The following is a 14,976-nucleotide window of genomic DNA, read 5'->3' as shown; positions in this document are numbered from 1 at the left end:
TTCCAACGCGGTCTAAATTAGTTGTTAATATTTTGTACTCTGCTAAAAAAATTCTATCTCGCCTAAAGTATAAACAAATTAACCAAAAAAGATGTCAGTATATTAAACATTGTTTATGATGGTTAATATGGAGTTTGTATTCGCTTCGATCAGGAGGTGCTTCAGTTGCAGCGAAAATGGTAATAAAGATATGCTGTTAAAAAGATATGGACGATGGGCAGCGGCAGTGCTGAAAACGGTTATATAAATATTATGTTCATGAACGCTTGTCTTTGTCTTTAAGTCTGGGGCTGAAATTATACGTACGTTTGCCATGACTTGGTTTTGTATTGACATATATAGGCTCTGGCACGAGTTGTCATATCATACCATATTTTATTGAACTCGTCCAAGGAATTCGTTAGTAAGCACGCCTTTAATGAAATGGCAACGAGTGTCAGGGCCAGTATTCACCAACCACCTAAGGGAAAAAATAACCTAAGGTTTTCATTTTGCCTGAGTTTTTTTTTATGTTTTCCCCTTAAATTTAAGGAAATGCCATAAGTCATATTCACAAAACTCCTAACCTTAGAAATGCGCCTTTGTGAATCGGTGTTCAAAGTTGTTTATTTTGTTTATTTCACCGGTAGGATGGCATATAGCAGTTGAACTGTCCGTCAGTATGTCCGTCTGTCTGTTCGTCCGTCCGAAAACTTTAACATTGGCCATAACTTTTGCAATTTTGAAGATAGCACCTTGATATTTGGCATGCATGTGTATCTCATGAAGCTGCACATTTTAAGTGCTGAAAGGTCAAGGTCAATGTCATCCTTCAAGGTCAAAAGTTAAAAAAAATGTAATCCAAGGGAAGTATAAAGCTTTAAAGGGAGATAATTTCTTAACATGCCAAATTATATATTGAAATTTTATTTCAAAGCGGCGCAATAGGATGCATTGTGTTTCTGACAAACACATCTCTTGTTTTAAGATTAAATCATTTATAAAAACACATTTTCAATATATGCATACAGTTCATGATTTATTCTGATAACCTTTTCTAATGTGCACAATAAATATGCATATCTGATTAAAAATTCCTAAAAAATTCCAATAATAAATTGGGAGCCAATTTAACATTCTTCTTTCTGATATTTTCTATTTATACTGAAATGCATGGATTGTGAATGACATTTTAATATAACTTCTTATTTGTTGTTCATATGTTTTTCCAATATGGTATAGTATACTATACTACAAATATAACGGTGGTAAAAAAATAAACAAGTTGAACAGAATATTAACACTATGTTTGTATCTCCATAATGTTTTTTTGACAGATCATGTTTGATGCCAACTGTCTCATTAGAGACATTGTACCGCGATGGCCTGGTGCTGTCCATGATGCCAGAATCCTAAGGCAAAGTGGCCTACATCAAATCATCGACCAGAACCTTGTCCATGACCAACATCAATATTGATGCGCCCCACCTTTTGTTCAATGATATTCTGAATATTAATATTTGTTAATAAATTATACTATTTATGTAGTAAATGAACACTTACCTTTTAATACATGTATTATCATTCCAAGAGTTTTGATGATCACCAGTGAGGGAATTTTATACAAATACATGACTGCATATTTATTATGTCTATACAGAATGCATTTTATAGGTAAAACCCCCCTCACTGTATTTTAAGCTTCCATACACGTTTAATTATTTTATTGTTGCTTAACACTTGTAAGGAGCGAAGCAGTTTCTATGTTTAATGGCGTCCTGATAGGCAAATTCTCCATTTTTTAGTAATATTGTTACGTACCTCTGCTTTGAGGTATACCGTATTAATGACTTGATTACTTATAGCTTTCAAATAGCTGTTAATATAGTGTTACGCTTGTTCCATCTGTTTTGAAATATGACACAAGTCCATAGTAAACGTTTAAACAATAATTTATTCGTGCGAAGACAATAATCGCAATAAACTTCGTGCGAAGGCAATAATCGCAATAAACAACCCGTTAGACAGCAACACAATGTAAGTGATTCCTAACCGCCAGCTTCCCGGTAATTATACTAGGGTAGTATTACAAAGTTAATGGCGTGTGACGCACGATAAGTCAGTTCTGCGTTCTTTCAGTGTTTATGTGTAAATAATACAATAAAAGTGTTAAAATGCTTCCAAAATCAGTGTTACTTAATGTAAACAAACTTCAACTTTACTGGATTTTTACTATAAAACTTATGTGATAACGACTAAAAGGTATTTACTTCGAAAACTGAATGACTCTCTTAACAAAAATTACGTCTATCCTAGATCTTGACTAAAACTCAACTCCTCGTTTTTACTTATTGTTTAATACTCATGACCAAAATTGGTCAGTGACCAAGATTCTGGGCAGTGACCAAGATTCTGGTCATTAATGACCAGAATTCTGGGCACCAGTGACCAAAATTGGTCAGTGAGGTGACTGACCATAAATAATGGGTCGTGTCAGTTTTGGAAGGAAAACTATTTGGCAAAAAAATATGGAAATACAACGCCTTTGCAGCAACATTTACGACAATGATTTTTTCCTTCTATTTTCATTGGATTTTAAAAGTATTAAATAAAATTTGTTACTTTGATAATGATAAGTAGTTATATCTCTATTTATAGTGAAAATATTGTGAATAAACATATTAAATTTGGAATACAGATTTATAGTGCTGATTGTGCACTACGTGAGCGAGGTGTTTATTTTGCGGATCGGCTAGTATGAATTACGAGTGTTATAAAGCCCTATTTGTCTGCGTGAACAAATTTGATGCTTTAGATGCACATTTGCACATCATGTGGAGTTCTGCAAACATCATTAGATACAGACAGGCACACTATTAGGAGTTCAGAATACAGATTTATAGTGAAATCCTGTATCTTCTATTTACCAGCGTCTCTGCGTCTCTTCGCAAGTTTTATACGGGTGTTATAGCGTTGGTGAAGTAATGGGCGCCTATAAATCTTTATCCAGATAACGTTCGCATAGTGCTTATAATGTACGTTAAAATCGGGTTTATAAATTATTGGTCCCTAATGATCTGTGCTCAGTTTACATGACATGCGCTTATATACGCCCATTATCCCATAGTTGAACCCTATAAATATATGCGTCCAAAAATTGAGTGAGATTGGGATATGCATGGGATAACTCATTGACTTCTATCTATGGACTATCTGCGCGAATACGAGTGTAATAGCGTTTGGGAACTAATGAGCGCCGATTATTCTGCGTCCAGACAACGTTTTTTTATATCCCGCGTGAACGGTTATATTCGTGTTTAAAAATGATGGTTTAACGGTAATCTGGGCCCAGTAACATTTACATACGGTCGTACGTGCATTATAGAGCATTTAGAGCCCTATCAACCTGAGTCGAGAGTCAACACATTAAGCATAGGCGGCTCCAATGGAGGGGAGCGGACGCGGCGTACGCCCCCCCCCCCCTCTAAAATCTTCAAAGTAAAGTCAAATCATTTGATGTTTCACACTGAGCTAGATCTAAATCACCTATGTAAACTCATTTTTATCTTCTTCTTCGTACTCAAAATTGCCCACTAATCACAGACAATCGCTAAAATGTTTTAACTTTATACTCTGTGTCGCCCGGCGTATAAACTATGCATATTTTTGGCATTATAAGAAGGTACTTTGATGAAAGTAAATAAGGCGTGACATGTCCGAAAAGTGGTTGACAAAGCCTTCAAAATCACTTTAATTGTGGGGCTTCCGGGAGGGGGGGCTTCTGTTGAGTGTGCTTTAATGCTATTAATTGCATCAAATAACTAAGTTAATTAGATTGATGTACGTGCATGAAATCTCCGCGTGTTTTATTTTTTATATTTTTTTTACCATTGTATAATTAATACCCCCACCCCCTCTAAAAAAGCATCCAGACAACGTCCACTTCGTGCTTATACGGTACAATTCGGGTGAAACCAGGGATGGATGCCTATTTATCTGCGCCCAGTTAACGTTCACATGCGAAACTATGGTCTTAATTGCATTATAGTGTAATAAAAACCAATAAATCTGCATCGTATGGCCTAATAAAACCCAATCAATCAGCATCGAGTGAAGAAACTGAGTTTCTTTATACGGTTTCAATTGCATGAAGAAACTGATCCACTTCTGTTTATCTGTGTCCATAGAATATGCACATGTTATTTTACGGATTTAATAGCGTTGAGGAACACATGAACCCATATTGGTATGCGTCTAGAAAACGATCACATCGTGCTTATACATCGGGTTTTATAAATGAAGGACAAACAAACAATCTCATGTGCTTATCCCTTTACCTCTCACAAATGCACTTTGATGCATTTAAAGTCCTTTAGAAAATTAAATTAAATAAGTCCTTTCTTAACATATTCAAGTTTTAAATGCTTCATTTCCAATCCTTATGTACTGATGAGTAACAAACAGCATAAAACCTTAACAGACTGCGAGTTGCTGTTCTGGGTTTATGCTTGTTGCAAAATCAATTTTCACTTTGCTTCTTATGGGAGAAAGGGTTATACGGCATATATTACATTTTAGAAGTTATACATTGTAATTACCTTATAATTGATGGATTGTTATTGTCAATGACTTTATGTTCTCTGATAATGTCATATCTTCCGTTTTAAGACAAACATTGTTACAAACAAAAATGCTTAGAACAAGAACAAAATTTATTCAGCAACAAAGCTTATACAAGCTCATAGCTTACATTATATATGGATTATACAATTTATTTATAAGTGATGGTAGAAGATAAAGAATGGACGATATTGTTATGAACTGGTTAACATGGTATGTTTATGAAGGGAAAACATGATTTCATATAATATTGCAACTTTTTTAATTAATGACATTAACATGATAAAAAGGAGTACACCTTATTGGTAAATGTGCGTGATGCATATGGATCAATTGTTAGGCTATAAGACTAAATATATCTAATATGTATATCATTACATACATACATACATACATACATACATGCATGCATACATAAATATATACAACTTTATATGGTATTTCAATATGAACACACATCTATGAGATTTAACCATCCTTGGCCACATAAGTGCTGTTGAGTGCAGTCCTATGTTTGGTTAAATTTATTTGTTGCGAAAACCCGGACTAGACTTAAAAGGTTACAAATAAACAATAATTACAACTTTAAGTATTTTAAGATCATCTTTGAAGAGTGTCGCCATAACTAATGCGATAACGACGAATATGGTTAATTTCACAACTATACACAGTTAACATCATACGTCTCCTAAAATGCAGATAAAATTGACGTTTTAACAACGCATTATTTACACGAACTTCATCTTTAATATTTACCGATTCAAGGTGAAATGGGAGAAATGGTGAAATGGTTTACACACAATCTATACATTGCTGCCATTCACGTCTGTGGCAAACCATCTCGTTTCAAGAAAATCATACCATAACATCAAATAAACTATGGTTATACGCAAATGCTAAAAAATGCATTGATTTTTAATCAAGAAAAAATATAAAATAGCAATAAAAGAGCGCAAATATGAACGCTTTTGTTTTGCAGACGAATTACAAAATATAGAAAAGGAGAGCGTATTAATAAAAGAAAGGCACTACATTAAATATATAAGGTTCATCAAACCCGATATTTTTGGTGTATTCTGCAGAATGCGTCTTAAATTAAAGAAGTTAAATCGAACCACTCAACCGTAGATGATATTTATAAAAAAAAAAAAACACTCGTTCCATGTGAAAGAAAGCCAAACATGAAAGTACTACGATCAAAGTGCGAATAAAAGTATAAATATATTTATTAATGTTAGCAAAACATGACATTTCTAAACGTTGGAAAATTAATAAAGTAACAAAACAATAATAAAATCCCGGGAAAGCAACAACCTCCGGATGAGATTATCAAATGTTCAATAGTAAGACATTCAAAAGCAAACAATAACCATTGGTTTAATCAATTAATATTCTTGTCTTGATGCGAAGGGAAAAAGTCATAGTTTAAAGAAATTGACGCAAATGATGCCAACAATTATAAACGCATACCTGTATATGGATATTTTCACGGATTTTGGCATGTGTTGAAGTTTTAAAAATAAAAATGATGAAATAAATAAAATAATGTAAAAAGATAAATGTTTACATCGGAATTAAATAGCTCAATAATTAAACAAGAATAAAATCAAAGATAAAAAAGTTATCCTTAACTAGTCTTAAACAACTGACCATTTGAGTAAAAGACTAGAACTTAAACAACTCGCCCATCTGTGATCGTATAGTAAGTAATATGTTTATGTTATTATTTATATCAGCAATCATCGTACTGTCACAAAATATAATGATAACAACAGAACTCGCCAAATTATTCCTTCGTAATGCTTTAAATTTTTAATGTGTTTAAATCATCAAAATATGCAAATACTGTAATATTGTAGAGCTTAGTAAATGTTCAGTATAACCGATTCCTTGCAAAAATAAAACTACAACGAAAATTTTGAAATCTGACAAAAAATCAATTTCGTCAATTAACCAAAACGTGAAAAGGTCCAATTAACAAAACAATGGTACAAATCTATTCACAAGAGGCAAAATAATATCAGACATCAGAATTTTAATATGCTCACTATTTACAACACATGTAAATGATAAAGGAAAATTATGTCGCATGTTTCGTTTACAAAACAATGTATGACCTTAGCATCTTAGGCCGAAAAGTAATAGATGAAAATATAATAACACAATTTCTTAAATTTCGCTTAATGAGATGTATAACTCTGTCAAATGTTATGTATCATCCTCTTATCCATATTTATACTCATACCAAGTTTCAATGAAATCCGCCAAAGCACTTCCAAGATATGGCTCCGGACACAAAAAATTATTAAAATATTTTCGCAAACTTAATGATAAATCCGAAATGTTTTTTACATGTCGTGACGTCATTTGACGTTGCAATGTTATTTCAGCAACATAACAAAATGCGATTGGTCAATCAAACGAAAATAAGCCAATGAAAATCCTTAAAAAGTATATTACACATGTGTAAGATAAAAATATTCGTAATGGTTATATTACAAGGGGAAGCAGGGTATGGCATGTGATAAATATATATCTGTATTGAAGTAACTGTTAATTACAAACTAAGCACACTCACAAGCTGAACCAAGTTGTGTTGGTCATCATTGCTATCACAACCCTTCTTTGCTGCCTTATTCATGTGATATCTGATCACTTTTTTGTAGGGGCAAATCTCCTTTTAGTTCTTGATGGAGCAGGTGTTACATTCTTCATAACAAATGAGGTCAGATGGCGTTGCATTTCTTCAACATTTGCAACGCCCTCTTCCACCACAAGTTCTTTAATTTTTGAGGCAACATCACTGTCGATACGTTGCAACAGCCCAGCGTTCTGTTCAAGATTCAATAAGAAATTTTAATAGCAGCAATTAATATAAACATGCACTTTGCAAACATTATCACCCCAATGTACGATCATCTGCATTTTAATACAGATCTTCAAGCTAATATAAATACATTATTATAAAGAGGTGTCAAATGAAAAGATGTAGATGTCTCAGTGTCTGACAGACAGTGTGACCCCAGAGTGCGTTGTTGTTGATTAGTTAAGATAATCAGTAAAATTTGAATCTTACATTAACAAGAGCTTGTTAACAGACAAAACAGCAGCCCCCTAGTGGATATTTGCTGCATTGTATTTATATAACCATAGCAATCAGCAATTTGAACCATATTAAAGAAATTGACATGAAGTGCATATTCCCAATACGGTCATTTATACCCTCCAAACTTTATCAACTCTGCTTACGTACTTTTTGAGTCAGCACGCTTTTAGTTTCCAATCATTTCTTTAAACTCAGCAACAATAATTTGCGCTGGAGGCAAAAAAAATGAAGGAAATTGTACATTCAACTTTTTGTCCCTCTTCCAACATACCAAATTTCATCAACCTAGGTAATTTACTAGTTGACATATTGCAATATGCTGATTGCGAAGATGGACATACACACACACAAACGTAATGACAACTGCAAGTTCAATATACCTATGCCTTTCGGCAGGGAATAATAAAGAAATTATAATGGAAACCAGGGCATAATCTTTATGTCCTTCTTCTCCTCATTATTTCGTTATTATTATCTTAATTATTGCAAAACTTTGACTTCTTAAGAAAGTCTTTAAACAGTCATTTTTAATAAAAGTCCATATAAATCATTCGACCACTGGCGTGTGGCTACCTTCGATTCCAGGAGCATGCTTTTAACAATCTTTAGTTTTATTATTTGATGTCAAATAACAACTATCAAAACTCAAGCATTTAGAGAAAATTAATTGTAAGTTTTTTTATTATACACATCATCTTTTAAGGAAAGATCTAGGATAATGTAAAGGTACAGAGTGCTGCCAAACAAATCAGGTTTAAAGCTGGAGCAGTCTGATGACATTTTTAAATATTCTGCGTAATCCTATTCATCTTTTAGTTAACACTGGTAAAAATAGCTATTAAGCAAAGTCTTTAGATTTGGTTTTAAACATATGCAAAAAAATCAAATTCAAAAGATTTTTACATTTTTTTTAATTATTACGTGCCAGGTAAACAAGAAATCCCCATGATGGGGCAACTGTTGACAATTTTGATCACATGTTACAGCAAATGAATCAACAGAAATTTAACTTTACAGAGTGTTACTTTACATATCAGTACCTCTCCACTTGTATGGTACTTGTGTTCGATGTTAGGAAACACCACCATTATCTTCTTGATGCCTTTACTCAGATCACTCCTCACATTAAAAGCAGCCATTTTTTTTGTCCAGCTCGCTTGATAAACCCTTGTATTAAATGACATAATGTTGACAACCTAAACAGTGCTTAAAACCAACAATAGCAAAAAATGATTGGATGAAGATGTTTAATTTAATTGTCATCATATTTTGCTTATCACACTTTTACAGAGGTAAAAACAATAAAAATGAGGCAAACACAATACAAAAGTACATTTTGTATGAATCAGAAGAAATTGATGATATAACCAGTGGATTTTGAGCATTGGTGCAATAGTAAGGTTTCTTAAGTGTTATGATTGCAATAAAACAATGTAATGTACAGTAATTGTCCTGCTTGTGGGTAAATTAAATAAAAGAAAAACAACACATCCAACCTCTTCAGGGGTGAATATCAACACTTCCTTCAGACTGATAGAAGCAGGACAGTCCAATTTTTTGGAGAGCTGCACTGCATGCCTTGTTTTCTATTTAGCATATGAATGTTGCTCACTGCTAACTGTCTTTGTCTGAAAAGTATGTTAATATCTTTACAACTTTATGTACATGAAAATGCATATTTTATCTGATATCACACAGTGTTGAGTTTTGACAACTATTTGGACCAAATTTGTTTATGAACAGATACTGTAAGTCTATGTCATAATATTAGTCAGTATAAAACAAAAGGGTAAACATTTTACTCTTCATGGAATGATCTGATCAATGTTGGCATTTACCAAGTCCAAAGAAATAAATCTTATATTTTTATCTGAGCATTCATCAAGACAATAAGAACAAAAAAATTTGTTTTGCACTGAAATCAACACCATTTTAAGAACATTTTTAAAATCCTGTGTCCATCATTACATGTACATTGTTTATTTTTGCATTAAATGGCTTACAGGATGCGCTACATTGATGTTTCAAAGTTTATATATAAAAGATTCTTGTACATTTAGCTGATTCATCTGGATCCTATTTTTTAACAAAATTGTTATTAAATACAATGCTTTCCAATTCAGTGAAGACTGATTTATATGAGACATTGCTATTGTAATGTTTATGAAAATAAAGATTCTGCATACTAACAAGGTGCTCAGGTAAGCTAAAAAGAGCACCGCATAAAAGGTGCCACGCTCAGCTGCGGGTGCAGTTTTGAATACATGAAAGCTTGTCAGATTTTTTTTGTTTTTTTAAGAGGTCACAGTGACCTTGACCTTTGACCTAGTAACCCCAAAATGCGTGTGACATGTAGAACTCATCAAGGTGCAGCTACATATGATGTTTCAAAGTTGTAGGTTGAAGCACTTTGATTTTAGAGCCAATGACAAAATGTTAAGGTTTTAGCATGACGCGGACGGCCAATGACACGACGACCGACACGACACGACAAGCTGGCTATGACAATACCTCGGGTTTTCTTCGAAAACAGCCGAGCTAAAAATCAATGACAAGCATGGAGGGGAAGGTTACCATTTTTCTGTCCAATACCTTCTCCTTTTCCAGTTTTCTCTTCTTATTCTTGTCTGTACCATGGTGGCATTTCAGAACCTGATGTCCAAGGCTCACATACATATAAGGGTTCACCCCATGGACCCAACAAACCTATGGGAGGATGAAGTAAAAACTGAAATTATTCATCAAAACAGATTTTTTTTTATTTTCTGCTTATGTATACACGTTATTTAAAAAACACAAAAAAATGAAATTAAACAAAAAATCCATATCATGAATTCATTCATTTAATAGGAACAAGAGATGTGTTTGTCAGAAACACAATGCCCTCTATTGCGCCGCTTGGATTTTTGTTTTACCTTAGACCTTAAAGGATGGCCTTGACCTTTCACCACTCAAAATGTGCAGCTCCACAAGATACACGTGCATGCCAAATATCAAGTTGATATGTTCAATATTTCAAAAGTTAATTTTTCAAAAGTTATCGCAAGGTTACCAAGGTTAAAGTTTTGGGACAGAATGACAGACAGACAGGCCAAAAACAATATACCCCCGATCATTTGAACTGGGGGCATTACAATAGTTGATAAAGGTACATAGAATCACATTGTTCTTAAAAAAAGAGAAAGTACAAATGTTTTCACCTTCATAAGTCTTCATTTTAAAACTTTTTTGATTTTTGAAAGACAATTAATAAGGAATTTTGTGACAGGATATGGGAATGAACAATACTTTATCAATTGGGGAAAATTCTTTCATTTTTTTAAGTCAAAATATTAATGCAAGTAAAAAGCTATCTGTGAGGCATGCTTTTTTCTACTTACCCGTTGTGATAAATATTCAGGCCACATAAAAGCTAAATAGATTTGATAACGTCTTTACAAACTTATTGTATAAAAATAATTAATACCATAGTGTATTGCAAACATTTCATCATTTAAGAAATATATGAGTGTGGCAGAATTTATAGGTGCCAATGTAAATTTAGTATTAATTTAGTAAATGGTGAATAAAAAATAATAACATAAAAAAATAAACTTCACAATTTTTTAAATATTTTGCTCTAACATGGCTCATCTTGAAGGACATACGCTTTTTGGTACAAATTCAAGTGATTAACATAGTAATCAAATACTGAGAAAACACTGCTTAATGCCCCTGTGTTGCCATGGCTGTGAATACATGGCCATCATCGCCTGGGTATAAATATCCATGCATCCAGAACAGTATTTACAGATTGCACTGCTGTTACTTAATAATAAATAAATGAAAATAAGTGCATGCAGAACAATGTACGCTGAATTGCTAACAGTTGATACTGTTATTTTCCATTAGAAGTTTACTGTGTTTATTTAAAAAGCACTGGAATGATAATTTGTTAAATAATCAGAGCTCGATTCAATGTATTCAAAATGACAATAATGGAAGGTAATTGTATTTCTCTTCAACTTATAATTGATAATATTTGACAACAATTTCATTAATAATATTCACTCTAGTCAAGGTCTACAAAACGGTAGTGTCAATATTGTAAAGAAAACAAAAATAGAAATGCCGATTTTTTTGGTTCTATAACCGATTATTTAACGATTATACTATCAATTTGATGTTTTTAAATTTGTGCTTTTGCATCGTTAAAACAATTAAATAAAAGTATCTTGTCTTCATTGTGATTTCTCGTGTGAAGATTGGCAGACGACATCTTGAAAACTTTGACAAACATGCGGTAGCAGTTTCTTTTCAGCAAAATTTTTGTTTCCTAACCATGTTGCCAAATTGTCCTTACAATACTGACTCGACGAAGGTCTACAAAACGGTCGTGTCAATGGTCCCAGTGTCAATATTGTAAGGAAAACAAAAAGGAAAGCTAAATGTGTTTCTTTCAAACCAACTATTTTTTAAAGATTAACATGTCTCTCTTTTCTCTTTTCATTAAAATATGTTTGAGTTTCTTTCAAACGCCAGCTGGTTACAACCACAACAATCAATTAAACTTTGAAGAATAATTAATTTATGCTTCTTTCAACAGAAATCATTACGTTTAGATATATGAACAAAAGAATAAAATGAATTTACCTGAATTACCAAAGTTTTTTGTGCTGTAACCAATTATGTAGGTTATTCGTATCAATTTCATTTCTTTTTATGTAAGCTTTTGCATCGTCAAAACAATAAAATAACATTATTTTGTCTTCGTTACGATTTCTCGCGTGGAGATTTACAGACGCCATCTTGAAAACTACGACCAACTTTCGGTATCAGTCTCTTTACGGCAAATTTTTTGTTTCCTTACATTGTTGCCAAATTGCCCATACGATACTGACTCGACGTAAATAATGACCAAGAAATTAGAACGATACATGACGTCATTTACCAAATGTCATAACAATGAGACATAATGGCGCCTTATTTAGAAAAACAATGAAAAATACAAAGTATTCAAATGGATGGCTAACTTCTAGACGAAAGTTCTGGTGATGTTTGGATTATATAGACTCAGTTGTGTACACTTGTCAATTGGTTTATAAAGTCACATAATGTTACCAGAATGAACAACTTAAAAGGCAGTCATTTGAAAAGGTAAGTGCAACTGTTACACCTGGGGTGTATCAATATGTATCCATTTCAACTCACCACAGAGTTTTAATAGTTATTTTCCTCTATGTCATATATCATATCTCATTTTACTAAAAATCGCTCATGGTAAGTCCTCTTCAGAGCTTTGTTTACAATCGCTACGGCGGCCATCTTGGATCCTTAGAACTTGTCGACCCGGGTCGATTTGCCTTAGTTGGTCGTTCGATCATAGGTCGGGTCGACCGGGTGCTGAATCGACCAAGGAAGATCAGCGTTCTTTTGGAATCATTCCGGTTCGAGCCTTCACGAAGAACGGTCGTATTTTTGTATCATAAGAACTAAAGAGGTGCTATTCGGTGGATGATCAAGAGAACAGTTAAACTTGAATCGCCGATCCAGTTTGCGGTTCAACTTCACGAATTGTCTCATTTTTTGACTTGTTTGTTTACATCCTGTGGTGACTCATCCGATATACAGATTCTTCATCTCATTTTTTAAGTCGATTAACGTTTTCTGTATACGTAGAAATAACTGCTTCGCTCCACGAACCAGATATTCAAGAGTCTTATATATCCGCTGTTGTAATCCAACAATCGACGTACGTTATACACTACACTACAACTTTTTGGTGGCAGCGGTGGAATCCCATTATTTAAATGTGGATCCCGTGATATGAACCCTTATAGTGAAAATCTAAATCCTGAAAGTCCTACACGCAGTTTATAGAAATCAAAGCACTGAGAGCCTCACATTCAGACGAATGTTATTACAACAGCTGTCAAGAATAAGCCTTTATATAGCAGCTTTGTCAATCAGCTATTGTAACGTTGAATATACAAAGTCAACACAATACGTTTTAAAGACTTTATTGCTCAGCGAAACAAACAACAATAACAACATAAAAAATAAATAACAACAAGCATAATATTCATTTTGTTCGTGACAAATATTATTTCAGAGTATTGTTGGTATATATATCATTATATTGGTCCATGATGGCTGCAAACAAAAAAAATAATGATGTATCAAGCGACTCTGAGGTTCATTTCAGAATTAACAAGGACAATACAAATTCCCGCTCAGATGAGGAAGACAGACCTGTTGACCAACAATAACAGGTAAGTGACGCAGACACCGAACCGGAATCCGGGTCTGAGTCACAAGTCAGATCCGATAGGGTCGACGAAAGGAGGAGACCTAAGCGAAGCAGTGAGACAAGGTCAGTATTAGAAGGGCTTACTGGGGCTTTAAGGGATCTGGTTTCAGAAGTAAAGGATATCCGTGCTGGACAGACACAGCTTGAAGCCCGCATAGAGCAAGTACAAAGAACAGGTACAGCAAAAGGCCCGCACGTTCAAGCACAGACTACATCCAGTGATCCTCGACTGAATACCAACAGCCCACCCTTTGTAAGCAGGAATCCAACAGACCCAGCACCAGCAGACCTTAATGGCAACTCCTATTATTATAATCCCAGACACCAGGGCTACCAATACATGGGCGATCATGGTAGGCAACATTTCTATAATCGATCAGATGATTTTGCATGTAGTGAACCTTACAGGCAGAGACAAAGAGATCTAATGAAGGTCCCTGCGTTTGACGGCAAAGAAGAATGGCGAGTCTGTGTAACACGCTTCGAGACGATAGCAGATCGCCTCCAGTTGGACGAGGATCAACGCCTTGACCATCTCTTACAGCGATTGGAGGGGCAAGCCGCCACAGTAGCATTCACTCTTCTACCACCCGCGGTGTTGCACAACTACAGAGACCTCAAGGCTGAACTATCAAGTAGATTTCAGTTGGTGGAAACGACAAAAATCGTCGAGGCAAGGTTTACAAGAAGAAATCAGCGTCATGATGAGAGCGTTGAAGCCTACGCGTCAGAGTTAAAGATGCTCTACGATCGTGCCCATCCACAACGAGACCGAAGAACTAGGGAAGAAGATCTTGTACGCCACTTCCTCGACGGGCTACAAGATGAAGAGGCCCGTTTTGAAGTCGAATTCCACAAGGAGCATACAACAGTAGATGAAGCGGTATTCAACGTAGCAACTTATCTACAGATGCGAGGAAAGCAAGATGAAAGGCGTTACAGAAGACCTACACGTCGGGCTACAGAGAAGCTCTCAGAGCCA

General features: G+C 34.4%; 1 long non-coding RNA gene across 1 annotated transcript; it reads right to left on the bottom strand.

The window, feature by feature from the left end:
• Window positions 1–9,081: 9,081 nt before the first annotated feature.
• On the bottom strand, window positions 9,082–12,590 carry LOC127875894 (uncharacterized). Its single transcript, XR_008047496.1, has 3 exons — window positions 12,338–12,590; window positions 10,280–10,411; window positions 9,082–9,333 (listed from the first exon to the last, which is right to left on the bottom strand). It is a non-coding gene; the product is annotated as an uncharacterized LOC127875894 (long non-coding RNA).
• Between the last annotated feature and the right edge of the window lie 2,386 nt (window positions 12,591–14,976).

The sequence above is a fragment of the Dreissena polymorpha genome, chromosome 4 (genome assembly GCF_020536995.1).
Source record: "Dreissena polymorpha isolate Duluth1 chromosome 4, UMN_Dpol_1.0, whole genome shotgun sequence".
Classification (NCBI taxonomy): domain Eukaryota; kingdom Metazoa; phylum Mollusca; class Bivalvia; order Myida; family Dreissenidae; genus Dreissena; species Dreissena polymorpha.
Note: the sequence above shows the minus strand (reverse complement) of the source record. Positions and strands in the feature narration are given on the sequence as shown.